Raw genomic sequence first — 14773 nt, 5'->3', positions numbered from 1 at the left:
ATTTACATGTTAATAGTATCTTCTGATTGCAATTAGCATGTCTCATATTTGAACTGAATGCAATCTATTAGCTTCCAAAATGTAAGTAGGTATATCTAGCTGTCCATAGCACATTCTGATTGGATAGCTTGTCCTGCACTTTGTAAAAACCCACAGTGCATGTTGTAAAAAAATATCTTAGTTCCTTTCTAAACATAGCAATATGAATGCAAAGAGGACTCGGCCCACAAAATAGGTGAAGTGAACAGGCAAAAGAGTTGAGTACTCACTCAAAGGCAAGGGCAGTGTGAATACAAAGAGAACTGAGTTATTTTGCTTTTCTTTACCCCAGAATTCACTTTAAAGAAGACTGAGATTGGTTCTTTTAAAGTGGACTAAATGAAAACACCCTAATTTATTTGCAATTGAGGCATCATTTTTCAGTTTCATTATTAGACTCCACTGTAGTTTTATGGGAACAAGTAACATTATTCAACCACGTCCCATGTTCAACGTTTTATCTTCTCTGCCACACTTTGTCCAATTCGGCATGAAGGCTCAAGTTTACATTAGGTATAGACCTGAAGATGTAAGTAAGATAGATTCTCTGTATGTGCTTTAGCCTTATAGCTGGGGATGACGGTGTCCCCCAGGGATGTGTTCTGGTGCACCTTGACATGTAGAAGAGGTGGAACCTAAGCCAGGTGGGTCACATCTAGGCCTTCTAATCTCTCTGTGGGCCCGTAACACGCTACATGTAATTGATCATAATAAATCATTTGACATAATGCAGAGTGGAAATTGGCCATGGAAGGAGGTCATAGGGGGATGGATATGTTCAGTCCCGTATACGAAGTCATCATGCAGCTTTAAAAAAACTAGTATCCACAGAAGGGGCTTGGGTTTCACGAGACCTGTGGGGGATTTGGGAGATTAAGCACATGTATGGATGTTATGTTACCGTCATGCGTTATTCAGTTTCATTTTGAATTTCGGGTTCAATAACAGTGTTCCTTCATGAATGAAAATGTGACACATTTTTCTCACACATTTTTCAAGTGCAGAGTGTTTCTGGTTCATCTACTATGCTGTCACTTGCCGTGCTTGTGTTGAGGCCAAGCACACCAGATCCACTACAACTTTGTAACAACCTTTCCATAATGTTTCATTAGTGTCAAACAGATTTTACAGCAGCGTATTTACAACAACATTGTGTTTTTACCAGGATTCACTTGCCACAATTCACTCAAACCAGGATCGCTGCTCTGGAGACAGATTTGTGAAGCTGACGTTCTCAGACTAATCTTTTCTTTGCCCATGGTCAGAGGAGGACCAAAGGTCAATGTTGAGTCAACCATGAGACCAGAAGCTCTGGGAGTGTAGCCTTAACTGTGGCTGCAGCTGGGCATCCATCCTCAGGTTGACCAAACACAGGGAGGAGAAAGCACAGCGTTAATCCACCCTGTCTTTGATGTCGGCCGTGGTGTTGGAGGTTGTTTTTCTGCCGCGGAGCTGGAGGTCAACACAGCTGCTGATTGAGGCTGAATGCTTCTGGTAGAGCAGCAGAGAGAGTTTGTAGCCAGCTTCAGCAAGGGTAACATTTTAACACTCACACTTGGTCATACTGTATATGGGTGGCATCTTCCTGCAGGATTTGTGTGTTTGTTTGTTCCGTAACACCTAGCGATCATGAGAGTGCTCAGAGAACTCCCTGATTGCGTTATTTTTTTTACCTGTTTAATAGACTGACACACAATTCAAATCAAATAAAATGGAATTGCATTGGTCGAGTACACATATTTTGCAGATGTTATCGCAGGTGTAGTGAAATGCTCATGTTCCTTGCTCCTACAGCGCAGTAATACCTAACAATACAAAACAATACACAGAAATACCCAAAAATGTAAAGAAATGAATTAAGAAATATAGAAATATTAAAACGAGTGGTGTCAGAGTCTGGAATATAAATATATATGTACAGTGCCATCAGAAAGTATTTACACCCCTTGACTTTTTCCACATTTTGTTGTGTCCCAAACTGGGATTAAAATATATTTTTCATTTTTTGTAAACGATCTAAACAAAGTATTCTGTAATGTCAAAGTGGAAGAAAAATTATAACATTTGTAAAATAACAATTTTTTTATTTAACTAGGCAAGTCAGTTAAGAACAAATTCTTATTTCTAATGACCGCCTATCAGGGAACAGTGGAACAACTGCCTTGCTCAGGGGCAGAACAACAGATTTTTACCTTGTCAGCTCAGGGATTCAATCCGGCAACCTTTCGGATAATGGCCCAATGCTCTAACCACTAGGCTACCTGCCACCCCTAATATATCTTGAATAGATAAGAGTTCAACCCCCTGAGTCAATACACGTTAGAATCACCTTTGGCAGTGATTACAGCTACCATGCTGTGTTGTCATGTGTTGCTGCCTTGCTATGTTGTTATCTTAGGTCTCTCTTTATGTAGTGTTGTGTTGTCTCTCTTGTTGTGATGTGTGTTTTGTCCTATTGTATATATTTATTTATTGTAATCCCAGGCCCCTGTTCCCACAGGAGGCCTTTTGCCTTTTGGTAAGCCGTCATTGTAAATAAGAATTTGTTCTTAACTGGCTTGCCTAGTTAAATAAAGGTTAAATAAAATTAAATAAAAAAGCTGTATGTCTTTCTGGGTAAGTCTTTAAGAGCTTTGTTCATCTGTGTTGTACAATATTTGCACATTATTCTTTTTTAAATTCTTCAAGCTGGATATTGATCATTGCTAGACAGCCATTTTCAAGTCTTGCCATAGATTTTCAAGCCGATTTAAGTCAAAACTGTAACTAGGCCACTCAGGAACATTCAATGTCATCTTGGTAAGCAACTCCAGTGTATATTTGGCCTTGTGTTTTTGGTTATTGTCCTGCTGACAGGTGAATTTGTCTCCCAGTGTCTGTTGGAAAATAGACTGAACCAGGTTTTCCTCTAGGATTTTGCCTGTGCTTAGCTCTATTCCGTTTCTTTTTATCATATAAATATCCCTCGTTGGTGCCGATGACAAGCATACCCATAACATGATGCAGCCACCACCATGCTTGAAAATATAAAGATTGGTACTCAGTGATGCTCCAAACATGATGGTTTGTATTCAGGACATGAAGTTCATTTCTTTGCCAAATTTGTTTCAGTTTTACTTTAGTGCCTAATTGCAAACAGGATGCATGTTTTGGTATATTTTTATTCTGTACAAGCTTCCTTCTTCTCACCCTATCAATTAGGTTAGTATTGTGGAGTAACTACAATGTTGCTGATCCATCCTCAGTTTTCTCCTATCACAGCCATTAAACTCTGTAACTGTTTTAACGTCTCCATTAGCCTCATGGTGAATTCCCTGAGCGTTTTCCTTCCCTTCCGGCAACTGAGTTAGGAGAGACACCTGTATCTTTGTAGTGACTGGGTGTATTGATACACCATCCAACGTGTAATTAATAACTTCACCATGCTCAAGGGATATTCAATCTCTGCTTGTTTTTATTTTTTCCATCTACCAATAGGAGCCCTTATTTGAGGCATTGGAAATCCTCCCTGGTCTTTGTGGTTGAATCTGTGTTTGAAATTCACTGCTCAATTGAGGGACCTTACAGATAACTGCGTGTGAAGTACAAAGATGAGATAGTCATTCAAAAATCATGTTTAACACTACTATTGCACACAGAGTGAGTCCATGCAACTTATTTGACTTGTTAAGCAAATGTTTACCCCTGAACTTATTTAGGCTTGCCGTAACAAAGGGGTTGAATTCTTATTGACTCAAGACATTTCATTTTTTCATTTTTAAATAATAAAAATTAATCGATTTCTAAAAACATAATTCCACTTTGATATTATGGGGTATTGAGTTTAGGCCAGTGACAACATTTCAATTTAATCCATTTTAAAGTCAGGCTGTAACACAACAAAATGTGGAAAAAGTCAAGGGGTGTAAATACTTTGTATAATGTATGATGGCGTGTACAGACAGTTTGGACAGTATATGAATAGGAAAGGTGTGTACAGCAGTACTGTAGTTGTATAGGATGAGCCTTGACTAGAATACAGTATTTACATATAAAGTGGGGAAACAGTATGTAGACATTATTAAAGTGACCAGTGTTCAATTACTATAGACATAGGGCAGCAGTCTCTAAGGTGCACGGTAGAGTAATCGGGTGGGAGGCCGGCTAGTGGTGACTATTTAACAGTCTGACAGTCTGATATTTAACAGTCTCCCACCTCCTCATTGGTTTTTAGGAGCATATACCCACACGGGTGATTGAAAGATGAACAAGGTCCACACTTCAGTCCAGTTGATTGCTGTAACGCATCTTAAAGTTGTTTGTCAACGCCATATAAAATCCACAGAAGAAGAAGACTGAACTAGGAAAAATTAGTAGAAACTAACTAGGTTTCCACTTTTATCTGTGGATACATTTTTGGAGTAGAGGACACACGATTTTGTGTGTCTCAAAATAGGTCAATATTCTACAAAGATCCAGCAAAAAAAATACCTTATACATTTCAGGTAAAATAACAACCCAATGTTTATATCTCAGGACAAATTAGCGGGCAACAGCAAGCTAGCTAGCTAAATGTCCATGTTTCATATGTGTTTCTACCTGTCCCCAAATGAATATATTTGGTTCAGAGTTCGTTTTCATATTTCAACCTGCATGTCCTGATCACGTCTGGTGTGGATGGACAAAATCAACATGCGTGCGATAGCGCACGTGGACACACTCGTGTGCCCGGTGTAGACACCATGTCAGTGGCCAAGCCAAATTTCTTCAGCCTCCTGAGGTTGAAGAGGGCTGTTGCGCCTTCTTCACCACACTGTCTGTCTGAATGGACCATTTCAGGTTGTCAGTGATGTGCACGCCTAGGAGCTTGAAGCTTTTAACCATCTCCATCAGATTGTTGTTGACTTCTCTACTAATTGGTAAGCTGCCATTGGATATATATTTCCTAGAAAGGAAGGGGTACATTTCACTGGGACCAAGCTCCTGCCATCCAGGACCTCTGTACCAGGCGGTGTTAGAGGAAGGCCCTAAAAATTTTCAAAAACTCCAGCCACCCAAGTCATAGACTGTTCTCTCTGCTACCGCACGGCAAGAGGTACCGATGCACCGCTTGCCGGGAACCAACAGGACCCTGAACAGCTTCTGCCCCCAAGCCATAAGACTGCTAAATAGTTAGTTAAATAGTTAACTAAATAGCTACCTGTACTATTTGCGTTGACCTTTTTTGCACAAACTTTTTGGAATCATCACATAGGCTGCTGCTACTGTTTATTCTCTGTCACTTTATTCCTAGTTGTACGTACATATCTACCTCAATTACCTCGTACCCCTGCACATCGACTTGGTACTGGTACCCCTTGTATATAGCCAAGTTATCGTTGCTCATTACTTTTATTATTATGTGTTTTACTTTTCTATTATTTCTCCATTTTCGATCTCTCTGCATTGTTGGGAAAGGCCCGTAAGCATTTCACTTTTAGTCGACACCTGTTGTTTACAAAGAATGTGACGAATAAAATGTAATTTGATTTGATTTGGCATAGCATAAACCACAGTGTATTGCTGAGGTAAACACCTGAGATCATGATTTAATTATGGAGTGAACAACAACAGCCTGCAGAGCTCCAGGTTATTATAACAACTATAAACATACCTCGGCTACATAATATTTTAAGCAATCAAATTATGCATGAGAGTGGTTTTGCATGAGAATAGTGAAGGTTGGCGATTTGTGGGGCTGGGGATTTGTGGGTAAAGGAGAAGGGGAAACGTGCCGGTCTGAATTATCTACCTTGATGTTAAATACCTGGGACTTTATCTCGCTTTACGCAGAGAGCAAACAAACATTTCATATTTTGTGTTTGCTGGATTTATCTGATGTGAGCAAGGTTGATTGGAATTCTGTTTATACAGAACATGACAAAATCTAACGAACACTTTGTCACACACATAAAGTGGCACTCACTCGCACACACACACTCACAACATATTGCTTATACCATGTGTATGGATTATGACTTAACATGTGCAATAGAGAATTACTATGCATGTGTATTTTTCTGGTTCAATGGCCTCATTTGTTTAAATGCAGCCTTTGTCTATAATATCATTGTTTTAAGAGGAAAACAAAATAGCAGAGATGCCCTTCTGCTATTTCCTAGTAATCTGCAGAACACTGGCTCTATTGTTTTATTATGGGGTGGCGGCTCCTTACCAACCCACTAACATTTAGAACAGGGTTGGAGAGCCCTCGCCTAGACGTTTAATATTAGTTCAGATTGCGATCTGAGCCCGTAGTTATCAAGCGTCTCAGAGTAGGAAATTGCCCCAAAATGTGGTTCTACAGTACTTTACAATTTTCCAAGATGGCGTAGCAGTGCAGACATGTTTTGTTCATCCTCTCGTGTACTTTTGTATTTTTCGTCTTTTTTGTATATATTTCAATTTTATTTTCAGTCTCTTTTCCATTTTAATTCAATTATACCTTCCGGTAACCTGCCTCACCCAATGTGATACGGGACCGCTATTATTTTTATTTTTAGACCTTATAGCAAGAACCACCTAGCCATCAGAAGCTAACCAGCTAATTAGCTACAAGCTATTTAGTCATTGTTAGCCACTGCTAGCGTCCTTTACCTTCTGCACAGATACCAGCCCTTTTTTTGCCTGGATAATACTCGCCAGCCTACGAGTATCGGACTGTCTCTCCACTACAACGCCGGATTCCTGCCGTAATCCCAGGACCATTACTCCTGATCTTCACAGCTAGCTAGCACCCACCGAGTTACCTAGTACTGAAGCTATCCCTGAGGCCCACCTCCCGGCCTACTCAGTTGTTCACCCGGACTCCACCCAAACACGGCTAGAACCCACTACTCCACCGGATCCTCGCCGTAAGCTCTGGACCTTGGCACCGGATCACCGCTGCTACCGAGTGGCTATAGTGGCTACTGCCCCTGCCCCGAAGCTAGCACCAGTTAGCCATGAGCCAGGCGCATCTCCCGGCTAGCAAACTAAATTACTACAACTACAATACCTCTTTCGCCATCTGGCTTGGATCCTTTGTCGACACGGCGCCCCGCCGCACCACCACGACTGGTCTGCTGACGAATACTCCATCCGCTGTGCCTTCAACCTGCCTCCGTCGGACGTCGGAGCAAACGCTTCTACTAGCCCCGGGCTACTAACTTTAAACGCCGTGTCGCACGCGTGCTAGCATAGTAGCGACTACTCCGCGGCTTCCCTGTTCCATCTATTGCTGCCCCCTGGACCCTATGATCACTTGGCTACGTAGCTGATGTCTGTTGGACTGTCCATTAATCACGGTACTCCCTTCTGTTTATTTTTTTTTTATCTGTCGGCCCCAGCTGCGAACTCAGGCTCTGTGTGTAGTTAACCGACCCTCTCTGCCCAGTCATCGCCATTTTACCTGTTGTTGTTGTTTTAGCTGATCAGCTATTGATGTCTCACCCGTTGTTGTCTAGCTAGCTCTCCCAATCAACACCTGTGATTACTTTATGCCTCGCTGTATTTCTCTCTCAAATGTCAATATGCCTTGTATACTGTTGTTTAGGTTAGTTATCATTGTTTTAGTTTACAATGGAGCCCCTAGTTCCACTCATCATATCTCTGATGCCTCCTTTGTCCCACCTCCCACACATGCGGTGACCTCACCCATTATAACCAGCATGTCCAGAGATACAACCTCTCTTATCATCACTCAATGCCTGGGCTTACCTCCGCTGTACCCACACCCCACCATACCCCTGTCTGCACATTATGCCCTGAATCTATTCTACCATGCCCAGAAATCTGCTCCTTTTATTCTTTGTCCCCAACGCTCTAGGCGACCAGTTTTGATAGCCTTTAGCCGTACCCTCATCCTACTCCTCCTCTGTTCCTCGGGTAATGTGGAGGTAAACCCAGGCCCTGCGTGTCCCCAGGCACCCTCATTTGTTGACTTCTGTGATCGAAAAAGCCTTGGTTTCATGCATGTCAACATCAGAAGCCTCCTCCCTAAGTTTGTTTTACTCACTGCTTTAGCACACTCCGCAAACCCTGATGTCCTTGCCGTGTCTGAATCCTGGCTTAGGAAGGCCACCAAAAATTCTGAGATTTCCATACCCAACTACAACTTTTCCCATCAAGATAGAACTGCCAAAGGGGGAGGAGTTGCAATCTACTGCAGAGATAGCCTGCAAAGTTCTGTCATACTTTCCAGGTCTATACCCAAACAGTTCGAACTTCTAATTTTAAAAATGAATCTCTCCAGAAATAAGTCTCTCACTGTTGCCGCCTGCTATCGACCCCCCTCCGCTCCCAGCTGTGCCCTGGACACCATTTGTGAATTGATCGCCCCCCATCTAGCCTCAGAGTTCGTTCTGTTAGGTGACCTAAACTGGGATATTAACACCCCGGCAGTCCTACAATCTAAGCTAGATGCCCTCAATCTCACACAAATCATCAAGGAACCCACCAGGTACAACCCTAAATACGTAAACATGGGCACCCCCATAGACATTATCCTGATCAACTTGCCCTCCAAATACACCTCCGCTGTTTTCAATCAGGATCTCAGCGATCACTGCCTCATTGCCTGTATCCGCTATTGGTCTGCAGTCAAACGACCACCCCTCATCACTGTCAAACGCTCCCTAAAACACTTCTGCGAGCAGGCCTTTCTAATCGACCTGGCCCGTGTATCCTGGAAGGATATTGACCTCATCCCGTCAGTCGAGGATGCCTGGTCACTCTTTAAAAGTAATTTCCTCACCATCTTAGATAAGCATGCCCCGTTCAAAAAATGCAGAACTAAGAACAGATGGTTCTGTTGGTTCACTCCAGACCTGACTGCCCTTGACCAGCACAAAAACATCCTGTGGCGGACTGCAATAGCATCAAAAAGTCCCCGCGATATGCAACTGTTCAGGGAAGTCAGGAACCAATACACGCAGTCAGTCAGGAAAGAAAAGGCTAGCTTTTTCAAGCAGAAATTTGCATCTTGTAGCTCTAACTCCAAAAAGTTTGGGACACTGTAAAGTCCATTGAGAACAAGAGCACCTGCTCCCAGCTGCCCACTGCACTGAGGCTAGGTAACACGGTCACCACCGATAAATCCATGATAATCGAAAATTTCATTAAGCATTTCTCAATGGCTGGCCATGCCTTCCTCCTGTCTACTACAACCCTGGCCAACAGCTCCCCCCCCCCCGCAGCTACTCGCCCAAGCCTCCCCAGCTTCTCCTTCACCCAAATCCAGATAGCAGATGTTCTGAAAGAGCTGCAAAACCCGGACCCGTACAAATCAGCTGGGCTTGACAATCTGGACCCTCTCTTTCTAAAACTATCCGCCGCCATTATTGCAACCCCTAGTACCAGCCTGTTCAAACTCACTTTTGTATCGTCCGAGATCCCTAAAGATTGGAAAGCTGCCGCGGTCATCCCCCTCTTCAAAGGGGGTGACACCCTAGACCCAAATACCTATTTCCATCCTGCCCTGCCTATCTAAAGTCTTCAAAAGCCAAGTTAATAAACAGATCACTGACCATTTCAAATCCCACCGTACCTTCTCCGCTGTGCAATCCGGTTTCCGAGCCGGTCACGGGTGCACCTCAGCCACGCTCAAGGTACTAAACGATAACATAACCGCCATCGATAAAAGACAGTACTGTGCAGCCGTCTTCAACAACCTGGCCAAGGCTTTCGACTCTGTCAATCACCGTATTCTTATCGGCAGACTCAATAGCCTTGGATTTTCTAATGACTGCCTCGCCTGGTTCACCAACTACTTTGCAGACAGAGTTCAATGTGTCAAATCGGAGGGCCTGTTGTCCGGACCTCTGGCAGTGTCTATGGAAGTACCACAGGGTTCAATTCTCGGGCCGACTCTTTTCTCTGTATATATCAATGATGTTGCTCTTGCTGCGGGCGATTCCCTGATCCACCTCTACGCAGACGACACCATTCTGTATACTTCTGGCCCTTCCTTGGACACTGTGCTAACAAACCTCCAAACGAGCTTCAATGCCATACAACACTCCTTCCGTGGCCTCCAACTGCTCTTAAACGCTAGTAAAACCAAATGCATGCTTTTCAACCATCTCCAATCCAAAATCAAATCTAGAATCGGATTTCTATTTCGCAACAAAGCCTCCTTCACTCACGCCGCCAAACTTACCCTAGTAAAACTGACTATCCTACCGACCCTCGACTTCGGCGAGATCATCTATAAAATAGCTTCCATTACTCTACTCAGCAAACTGGATGCAGTCTATCACAGTGCCATCCGTTTTGTTACCAAATCACCTTATACCACCCACCACTGCGACCTCTATGCTCTAGTCGGCTGGCCCTCACTACATATTCGTCGCCAGACCCACTGGCTCCAGGTCATCTATAAGTCTATGCTAGGTAAAGCTCCGCCTTATCTCAGTTCACTGGTCACGATAACAACACCCATCCATAGCACACGTTCCAGCAGGTATATCTCACTGATCATCCCCAAAGCCAACACCTCATTTGGCCGTCTTTCCTTCCAGTTCTCTGCTGCCAGTGACTGGAACGAATTGCAAAAATCACTGAAGTTGGAGACTTTTATTTCCCTCACCAACTTTAAACATCAGCTACCTGAGCTGCTAACCGATCGCTGCAGCTGTACATAGTCCATCTGTAAATTTCCCACCCAATCTACCTACCTCATCCCCATACTGTTTTTATTTTATTTACTTTTCTGCTCTTTGCACACCAGTATTTCTACTTGCACATCATCATATGCTCATTTATCACTCCAGTGTTAATCTGCTAAATTGTAATTATTCGCTCCTATGGCCTATTTATTGCCTACCTCCTCATGCATTTTGCACACACTGTATATAGACTTACTTTTTTTTCTACTGTGTCATTGACTTGTTTATTGTGTTATTGGCTTGTTTATTGTTTACTCCATGTGTAACTCTGTGTTGTTGTCTGTGTCACACTGCTTTGCTTTATCTTGGCCAGGTCGCAGTTGTAAATGAGAACTTGTTCTCAACTAGCCTACCTGGTTAAATAAAGGTGAAATATATATTTGTAAAAAATGTTATCAACATTCCTGTGACATAAAAGTACTCATATCTCAGGGTGTATTTATGAGAGCTTGAGAGGTGTCCTAACCGGTTAGGAGTTGCCAGAAGATGGATGCATTGAGACGACAGCAAACACACACATTTAGGGAGAGGAGGGATGTTTTAAAAACGTTTAATAATGGCAATTTATTCAAAAGATACTGGTTAGATTGGGATGGTATACTTTATGTGACTGACCTTGTCCTTAATGCTATTTCTCCATCTACTGGATGATCGTGTGCTCTCATAGCAGAGATCAAAGTAATTGGCACTTTACACTTCTTGGCAACAGGAAAAATGCAACAGTGTAACAGCGATGATTTTGGGTCCATCACAGACTACTATGAGCAGAGCAATCTGTCAAACCCTGATGGCACTTACGGCACCTTAAATCAATCGAAGGTTCATTGATTTCCCACCACTCAACGCCAGATTATTCAAAAACAAGCTGCTTTCATGCAAATCGCTGGTTTTCCCGGAGTTGTTGGCGTCATTGACTGTACCCACATCAAAATCATTGCCCCACACATGGATGAGGACACATTCATCAATGGAAGGCAGTACCACAGTATTAACACCCAAGTGGTTATTAATGCAGTCTATATGATGCTTGATGTTGTAGCCAACTTGCCTGCGTCTACACATGACTCCAGAGTGCTCAATGAGAGTGGCCTCAACATGCTGTTTGAGCGCAATGTTGTTCCCCCTGGATGTCACCTGCTTGTTGACAAGGGGTACCCCCAGAGGACATGGCTGCTGACCCCTTTCATACGACCTCTTCCCGGCACTCAGCTCAATTATAAACAGCTGAGGCAATATGCTTAACATTTGTTGTAATGGACTTTAGGCCAAAACATTTTTATTGGACTTTATCTCAGCATATTTAAAATATGAATCTACAGTTGAAGTTGGAAGTTTACATACACCTTAGTCAAATACGTTTAAACTCAGTTTTTCACAATTCCTGACATTTAATCCTAGTACAAATTCCCTGTCTTAGCTCAGTTAGGATCATCACTTTATTTTAAGAAGATGAAATGTCAGAATAATAGTAGAGAGAAGGATTTATTTCAGCTTTTATTTCTTTCATTACATTCCCAGTGGGTCAGAAGTTTACATACACTCAATTAGTATTTGGTAGCATTGCCTTTAAATTGTTGAACTTGGGTCAAACGTTTCGAGTAGCCTTCCACAAGCTTCCCACAATAAGTTGAGTGAATTTTGGCCCATTCCTCCTGACAGAGCTGGTGTAACTGAGACAGGTTAGTTGGCCTCCTTGCTCGCACACGCTTTTTCAGTTCTGCCCACAAATTTTCTATAGGATTGAAGTCAGGGCTTTGTGATGGCCACCTCAATACCTTGACTTTATTGTCCTTAAGCCATTTTGCCACAACTTTGGAAGTATGCTTGGGGTCATTGTCCATTTGGAAGACCCATTTGCGACCAAGCTTTAACTTCCTGACTGATGTCTTGAGATGTTGCTTCAATAAATCCACATAATTTTCCATCCTCATCTATTTTGTGACGTGCACCAGTCCCTCCTGCAGCAAAGCACCCTCACAACATGATGCTACCATCCCTGTGTTTCAAGGTTGGGATGGTGTTCTTCGGCTTGCAAGCCTCTGTCACGGGTGTCGTAGGGTGTAGACCAAAACGCAGCGGGAAAATGTATACTCATCTTTTTATTAGTGAAGAAGGAAAAACACAAACAACGTATACAAAAACAAACGAACTAGACAGTCTCGTCAGGCACACAGCAAAACAAGAAACAATCTCCCACAATTCCCAAAACAAACACACTCCTAAATATAGGACCTTCAACGATAGACAGCTGCCTCCAATTGAAGGCCCCAATCCCCATTACCAAAACATAGAAATACAAATGCCTAGACAGAACATAGAAATAAACTAACATAGAACGATAACCCAAAAACCCCAGAATACATAAATCAAATTCCCCTCTACATACACAACCACCCCGAACCATATAAACCAAATACCCCCAATACATGAACACACACACAAACACACCCTGAAACACATAAAACAAATACCCCCTGCCACGTCCTGACCAAACTATAAGAACAAATAACCCCTTTACTGGTCAGGACGTGACAGCTTCCCCCTTTTTCCTCCAAACATAGCGATGGTCATTATGGCCAAACAGTTCAATTGTTGTTTCATCAGACCAGAGGACATTTCTCCAAAAAGTACGATCTTTGTCCCCATGTGCAGTTGCAAACCGTAGTCTGTCTTTTTTATGGCGGTTTTGGAGCAGTGGCTCCTTCCTTGCTGAGAGGCCTTTCGGATTATGTCGATATAGGACTCGTTTTACTGTGGATATAGATACTTTTGTACCTGTTTCCTCCAGCATCTTCACAAGGTCCTTTTCTGTTGTTCTGGGATTGATTTGCACTTTTCGCACCAAAGTACGTTCATCTCTAGGAGACATAAAGCGTCTCCTTCCTAAGCGGTATGGTCCCATGGTGTTTATACTTGCGTACTATTGTTTGTACAGATGAACGTGGTACCTTCAGGCGTTTGGAAATTGCTCCCAAGGATGAACCAGACTTGTGGAGGTCTACCATTTTTTTCTGAGGTGTTGGCTGATTTCTTTTGATTTTCCCATGATGTCAAGCAAAGAGGAACTGAGTTTGAAGGTAGGCCTTGAAATACATCCACAGGTACACCTCCAATTGACTCAAATGATGTCACTTAACCTATCAGAAGCTTCTAAAGCCATGACATAATTTTCTGGAATTTTCCAAGCTGTTTAAAGGCACAGTCAACTTAGTGTATGTAAACTTCTGGCCCACTGGAATTGTGACACAGTGAATTAAAAGTGAAATAATCTGTCTGTAAACAATTGTTGGAAAAATTACTTGTGTCATGTACAAAGTAGATGTCCTAACCGACTTGCCAAAACTATAGTTTGTTAACAAGAAATTTGTGGAGTGGTTGAAAAATGAGTTTTAATGACTCCAACCTAAGTGTATGTAAACTTCCGACTTCAACTGTATATAAAATTACATGTAAATATGTTTAAATCAGGAGAGGAGGTGCTTCACAGCTCAAGGATGGTCTGCCGCATAATAATGGCTTGTGCAATAGACTGGTTGGTTGTTTAGCAGTAAAACAGACAACCCCAGACAACCCCATTGTCACGACTTCCTCCGAAGTCGGTCCCTCGCCTTGTCCAGGCGATGTTCGGTGGTCGACGTCACCAGTCTTCTAGCCATCGCCGATCCACCTTTCATTTTCCATTTGTTTTGTCTTGTCTTCCCACACACCTGGTTTCAATTCCATCAATTACATGTTGTGTATTTAACCCTCTGTTCCCCCCATGTCCTTGTCCGGTATTGTTTATTGTAAGTGCATGTGCACGTTAGGTCTGGCGTGCGTCGGGTTTTGTACCCATTTATTGATTGTTCTGTTTTCCGGTGATTTTTATTATTTAACTGCACCGTTGGAAACACAGTTTTTGCTCTCCTGCGTCTGACTTCTCTGCCGCCAGTATGCACCCCTTACAGAATACCGGACCAAACTTATGGAGACAGCAGGAGCAGGTGCCCCGGATATTGGGGTGGAGGAGCGTGTCCGGGAGCACGCAGCAATGCTCCACCATCTTGGCACCGCCATGGACTGCGTTGTCC

The sequence above is a fragment of the Salmo salar genome, chromosome ssa07 (genome assembly GCF_905237065.1).
Source record: "Salmo salar chromosome ssa07, Ssal_v3.1, whole genome shotgun sequence".
Classification (NCBI taxonomy): domain Eukaryota; kingdom Metazoa; phylum Chordata; class Actinopteri; order Salmoniformes; family Salmonidae; genus Salmo; species Salmo salar.
The sequence above is the reverse complement of the archived record's forward strand: the minus strand, read 5'-3'. Positions refer to the sequence as shown.